General features: G+C 39.8%; 1 long non-coding RNA gene and 1 other non-coding gene across 2 annotated transcripts; both read left to right on the top strand.

Annotated features, from left to right (window-relative positions):
- The first annotated feature begins 1,720 nt into the window (after positions 1-1,720).
- On the top strand, positions 1,721-4,829 carry LOC118501728. Its single transcript, XR_004904379.1, has 2 exons — positions 1,721-4,121; positions 4,155-4,829. It is a non-coding gene; the product is annotated as an uncharacterized LOC118501728 (long non-coding RNA).
- LOC114514906 lies at positions 4,006-4,110 on the top strand. The gene has a single exon (XR_003686134.1). It is a non-coding gene; the product is annotated as a small nucleolar RNA U13 (small nucleolar RNA).
- Positions 4,830-6,985: the final 2,156 nt, after the last annotated feature.

The following is a 6,985-nucleotide window of genomic DNA, read 5'->3' as shown; positions in this document are numbered from 1 at the left end:
ACAGCTGGAAGGGCGTCAGTGGCATATGGGGAGAAGAGGAGAAAGTGCAGTGTGAGTGCCGGGAGACAGTGGCCTCCCAGGCAATCTGCAGAAGCCAGGCAGTGGCATTGTCCCTTCTCTGAGCCCTCCCCACACAGAGCTACAAAAGGTGAAATGGATTGCCCCACCTGGGTGATTACCTAAGGCCCCACCCCATACAACGTACATGTGCCTTTTCTACAATAGGCCACACTACTACCTAATCAAAGCAGCTCTACCTAATACACAGAAACAAATACAGGGAGGCTGCCAAATTGAGGAAACAAAGAAATATGGCCCAAATGAAAGAAGAGAACAAAACTCCAGGAAAAGAACCAAATGAAATGAGGATAAGCAAGCTATCAGATGCAGAGTTCAAAATGCTGGTTATCAGGAAGATCAAAGAAACCATTGGATACAACAACAGCATAAAAAAAGACCCAGGCAGAAATGAAGGTTGCATTAAGTCAAATAAAGAAAACTCTACAGGAACCAATAATGGAGTGGATTAAGCTGAGACTCAAATCAATGATTTGTAACACAAGGAAGGAAAAAGCATTCAATCAAAACAGCAGGAAGAAAACAGTTCAAAAAAAATGAGGAGAGGCTTAGGAACCTCTGGGACTGCTTTAAATGTACCAGCATCCAAATCATAGGGGTGCCAGAAAGAGAAGAAGAAGAGCAAGAAATTAAAAACTTATTTGAAAAAAATAATGGAAGAAAACTTCCCTAATTTGGTGAAGGAAATAGACAATACAAGTCCAGGAAGCACAGAGACTCCTAAATAAGTTGGACCCAAAGAGGACCACACCAAGACACATCATAATTAAAATGCCAAAGATTAAAGATAAAGAGAATCTTACAAGCAGCAAGAGAAAGGCATACAGTCATCTGCAAAGGAGTTCCCATAAGACTGTCAGCTGATTTCTCAAAAGAAATTTTGCAGGCAAGAATGGACTGACAAGAAATATTCAAAGTGATGACCTACAACCTAGATTACTCTTATCCAGCAAAGCTATCATTTAGAATGGAAGAGCTGATAAAGTGCTTCTCAGACAAGCTAAAACTGAAGGAGTCCATCATTACCAAGCCATTATTATATGAAATGTTAAAGGGAACTATATAAGAAAAAGAAGATCAAAACTATGAACACTAAAATGGCAACAAATTCACAAATATCAACAACTGCATCTAAAAAACTAAGCAAGCAGAACAGAAACAATCAGAGATATAGAGATCATTTGGAGAGTTAACACCAGCTGGGAGAGGGAAAGGGCAGGCTGGGGGAAAGGTGCAGGGATTAAGAAGTACAAATTGGTAGGTACAAGATAGACAGGGGGATGTTAAGAACAGTATAGGAGCCATGGCTGGTGTGGCTAGTGGATTGAGCACCATCCTGGAAGGTTGCACTGGAAGGTTGCCAGTTCGATTTGTACTCTGGGCACATACCTGGGTTGCCAGCCAGGTCCTCAGTTGGGGGTGGGAGAGAGGCAACCTCTCACTGTTTCTCTCACACATCATGTTTCTCTCCCTCTCTTTCTCCCTCCTTTCCCCTCTCTAAAAAACAATAAAATTTTTAAAAAAAGAACAGTATAGGAAATGGAGTGGCCAAAGAACTTGTATGCATGGCCCATGGACATGAACTCAGGGAGGGGATTGCTGGAGGGAATGGGGGTACCAGGCACAGTAGGGCAAAGGGGGAAAAATTGGGACAAATGTAATAGCATAATCAATAAAACATACTTAAAAATAAAGAATGCAAAAAAAAATACTGATGTTACACACTGAGTAGGTTCCAACTCCTTAGTCCAATGGAGCGAGCACTTTTGTACTGGAATTTTCTCCTAAAAAATTACCAAGAACTGGAAACAATGAGAGGTACATGCTTATTTAATGTTGTCTTAGGCTTAAGGATAAGAATCTTTAAGTTCGTATTCCTCAGTGGATACAGTTTTCAAGCATAAAATTTTCCCTAAGAGTAAATATCCTGACCTATTATCTAGACTGAAGAGCCTGGAGAATTAAGGTGAACCGGAGACTTTTCAAGTTTCACTGTAGTATGAAAACCATCTAAAGAGAACTAAACCCAAGTTTACTGCATCCAGCAAGTAGCTCTATAGTAGACCCCAACTTTGTTTTCCAGGCACAATATGGTAGATTATTAAAGATCTATCAGAGCTTATTTCTCCTGTTGAGATCTAAACTGAATTTAGGATTCAGTAACTAATTAACATAAAGAGTAGAGAGAGGACTCATCCTCCATTGGAGTGCTCAGCCAACACCACTTTTTCTCTATGGTTGGTCAAGTCACACACTATAAATTCTGCAGGAAAGCTAACGCGTATGACAGATTCCTTCACTTATTTCTACTAAGGTTTTTAAGAAGTTTAGAATGGTAAATGACCACAATGAACCAAAGAATACACTTCTGAAGAAAAGAAATTTTTTCTTGATATACTTAAATTGAAGACCGATCTGGAAAAACATGTGTTGCTATAAATCAAAGGTTTCCAGTATAAGTTAGGTTGCAGCAATTCAGAGTTCAAGTTGATGAGCCTATTTTGTGCGTGATTATATTAATACTGTGGTATATTTGGTACTTACATGTTATGAGTAAAAAGCATCTCTACCAAAAGACTGCCAGTTAATTAGTTGTCCCATGTTTTTTCCCATTATTCTGTAATATTTTCATCCATTGAGTATCAATTTCTTCTTTTTAAGGTGAGACTATTCTCTCAGCATATAGTGCAACCTACACTGTCAATATTTTCCCAATGGCTGAGAAAATTTTTAACTAGAAGAAGCTCTCTGGTTTTATACCACAGAAGTTTTCCCAGCCTACTTTGTGGAACTAGATTAATCCCACTTCATTCTCCTGTTTCTGTTTTCAAAAATTGCAAAAAATGCATATCACAAATGGCATATATCAAGCTTTTATATCTAAACCTGAAACTTTAAGAAATATTGTTAACCATTCACTCCTTCAGAGAAAAAAATGTGATCTTGGACCACTTTTGTCACTCTCAACTGGAGCGCTTATTACAAATGCAAATTTCTGGTCCCTACCCAGATTTACTGAATCCAAATTTCTGAAGAGGACTAAGAAATGTAATTTTTCCATTGGTTCTTTTCCTACATCTATTATAATTTAGCATTGTGTTGTTGGTTTTTATTTTATCAAAGGTCAGTATGAGGTACACAAATAAAATCTCTGGGGCTTTTTTATGCTATTGAGGACAGTTGTGTTTTATTATTCAATGTTCTTCAGTGTCCATGGAATAAAATCTCAGATTTCAGACCTAGAAAAATACATTTTTTTGTCCTATGAATTGGTATGTTTCCTTTTTTGGACTAGTGCTTGTCAAATTTGACTAATTCTCAGAATCATCTGGGTAACTTTTAAAACATACACAGCTTCCCAGACTCCAAGCAAGACCCTTTCATCAGAATCTCCAGGTTAGGGAGGGTCCTTGTGAGAATGATAATTAACTGTGTTTCAAAAACCCTACATGGGACAATAGCTAGTTAATTCACCATGTTCACTTTTTGTTTTGGCATCCTGGAAGCTAGTCTTCAAACATCTTTTCTTGGAATTCAGTTCTTTGATATAATTATTCTCCTTTTCTTTCCCCCATTGTATTACTTGTCTCATTTAGTGTCTTTAGTGAATTTCAACTTCAGAGGAAATAGCTTACAGTAACACTGTCCTTTGGAAAGGACTCATGGACATGGGTATAAGTGGACTAAGTGGTAATGGGAAAAAATACAACAAAAATTAAATCAAAAGAAAAAAATACTATCCTTTGGGCCATCATATTTCTTGCAATAGCATTTAAGCCTAAAATAAATCAGTTCTTTGTATTATAGAGTAAAAGAATATTGTGAACATAAAAGTTTCATCATTCAGATTTTATGGAGGCTTCATGGGAAATTACTGTCTGAAAGGCACTCTGAAAATCATTGCTATTAAATGCCATATACATACTGATCCTTTTGCAGTTCATACACATGCTGATTGGGTGTTCACGCTATCGTGAGAGATGTGCCTCCCCCAAACCTTATTTACAACACCAGCACGTTACCCGTGTGACATGAAGTAGATAGTTAGATAGATAGATAGATAGATAGATAGCTAGATAGATGATAGATAGATAATAAACGCCATGTACATATTTAAGCTTTTGGTACCCTTTTAGTCCTTTCACTGCGGGCACCCCAAATACTGAATACATTCTTCTTGTTATATGCCACCTCAGAGATCTAGTCCATGTTAGTGGTGTTAACCATTACACCATGCTGAATAATTTCCAGATATGTACTTGAACTTGACTCATTCACCACAACCCAAGCCTATATCTTTTGCTCTCTGCAGGAGCTTTTCACTTGGCTATCTCCCAAAGTCCAGACATCAGTGTGAAGAAACTCAACACATCTAAAACCAAGCTCTTCTGTTCACTCCACCACTTTATATTCCTAGTTACCACCCTTCCCATCTCACCATCTGCATAAATATCACCACCATTCTCCCATATCCCAAGCTGTATTAGCCCTTGGTCACTCCTATTTCTTTTAATCCCCACTCCACTTAGCACAGCAATATTTACACTGTAAATTGAGAATATAGATTCAATTTGAAGACCAAGAAAATACTGGTGCTCAAAAGGAGTGATAAATTGCTAAGGAGGTGTGAGTGTCTTGCTTCAGAGGGACAAAGGCTATCAGTTGTCTTAGTTTCAAGGACTTATCCCTTTCTCTCTTGTTCCCTGGCCTAGTCTTCATTTCCCAAATTAAACTAATAATTGATTTCCTTGTACATGGCCTACTCCTATTTCCATTTGTGGTGGTGGTAGTAACAGTTTAGTAATAGTATTCATCTGTAGAAAAGAAATGACAATAAATAATTCAATGAGTTGTTATTGAGATAGGATAGTAAGAAGCTAAGAAAATTTCTTGGCAAGTGGAATAGGGAAACTGAGACAGATAGCTGAACATAATGGCCAAGGAACTTACAGCCAGGTGCAGATGGTCACCAGGGCAGAAGGCCCTGAGTGTGTGGCAGGGGGCAAAACTGGGAAAGCAAGGACCCAACCCAGAGGGTAACCCTTCCCCTAGCCTTTTCTCCCTGGAGACAACATCTAGGAGATAACATACATCAAGGCCTCAGTTGTGTTTCAGCTCCGAGCCTAGAGAAGCAGCAAAACCAGGTGGGTGATGCCAGAATCCCCTACAATTACTGAAGACCCCCTGCTCTGCTGCTGACCAATCAGTGGAGACCATGACCCTGAAAGGCACAGCTGGAGAACTGATGAATATTCTACTGAACCCTACCCTGAGATCTCCCCTAAGATTCTCACTGGAAGAAAGACATAAAAATCTCAAGGCAAAGAACTCAAACCTAGCTCTCCCTCTGGGACACAGCCTGAGCCATTCCCTTTTTCACCACGCACCGCCCCCCCTTCTTCTTTCCTCACAGGCACCAGTCTCCTAGACTGTAAGATGGTGGGTAGCTGGCAACTTGTTCCAGCCTAGGGTAAACGGAGGCAGTCTGGCTTCCTCAACCAGATGCCTGGGCAACTAAGGAAAGCAGTTTCCCCATAACCTTGAGAATGGGCCTGATATGTAGTGTTCTCATAGCCTTGAGATTGGGTCCAATAAATGGTTCCCATAGCCTTGAGTGGGCTGGCATGGGTAGAACGCAGCTCTGTTGTATAATCTGTTGGCTCTATGCCAACTTTGTATTTAGTATATTAGGGGGTTAGGGACTTCCCTCTGAGAGAAGGGGGCCAGGTAACTTGCAGTGTGACATGCAGAGACACATGGGGACACACAGAGGGACACACAGCTTGCAGCATGCATGAATCACCCACCCTTGAATAAAGGAATGTCAAGCATCCCCATGGCTCCATGAATATTATTCCGTCTGCCCAAATCCAATGAACCTATCTGGCCTGACCTGTCACAACACACAGGCTAATCCCTGAACCTGTGCCCAAGGCCCCCTCTTCTCTAACTTCCCAATGAGCTCAGGCAGCCCAATCCAGGCTCTCCTGTTGTTCCTTCTGTGCTAAGCCCTTCCTTGTTTCACTGTCCCCAGGTTTAATAAATGTATCCTGTTAGTCACCTGGACTGGTTGTGAAATCTCTCCTATGCAAATTGAAGAACCCACACACTACCAACCGGTCCTGGGCAGACCTGCTCAGGGCCAGGTCCCTTTCCAGTAACATAATGAATATTAAATATTCATAGTGTTTAGTATGATCCTTGGCACCAAGTAAATACTAGTTGCTATTATTTTGTCATTGTCATTAACAAAATATATTTACATATTTCCCTGGGACTATTTCACTTTGCCTTATACCATTAAACTCCACAAAATAAGATATTTATTCTTTAGTAAAATTGTACCATAATTTTATAAGATAAAATTCACATACTTCACCTTGGGAGTTAAAATGTAATAGTTGTAAATTCCTAAACAAGTTATTTTAGAGAGCCTCTGTTTCCTTATTTGAGATAAGGATAACATTATGTTCCAGGTTATTATGAGGATAAAATTAATAATATATATCAACAGTGTTTAGAGGACTGCAAAGAATTGTCTACATTTCAGTTGTTTGTATTTGTGCTGTAAGCTTTGTCTTGGGCTGATGCAATCAAGAAAACAGCTCCAAAGAATCCCTGGCCACCACCCCAACACCTTGGTTCTACTAGGCACTGAGCCATACACCATTTTTTGATGGCTACAAGATATCATCAGCTCAGTTCAACCAGTCACAAATTCCCTAAGGCATAAGACCTTCTAAATATAGAGGCAGTTTACGAAAGCATTTTTCACAGAATGATGCACAAAGAGAATGACTCATTCCCTTCAGGTGAAAGTGATGTACTGGGTGGCCTTCCTGGCAGATGTAAGGACCCAGCTGCCTTTTGAAGTATCCACAAATATGCTGCTCTGTCTGGCATGTGC

This window comes from Phyllostomus discolor, chromosome 7, assembly GCF_004126475.2.
Source record: "Phyllostomus discolor isolate MPI-MPIP mPhyDis1 chromosome 7, mPhyDis1.pri.v3, whole genome shotgun sequence".
Lineage (NCBI taxonomy): Eukaryota > Metazoa > Chordata > Mammalia > Chiroptera > Phyllostomidae > Phyllostomus > Phyllostomus discolor.
Note: the sequence above shows the minus strand (reverse complement) of the source record. Positions and strands in the feature narration are given on the sequence as shown.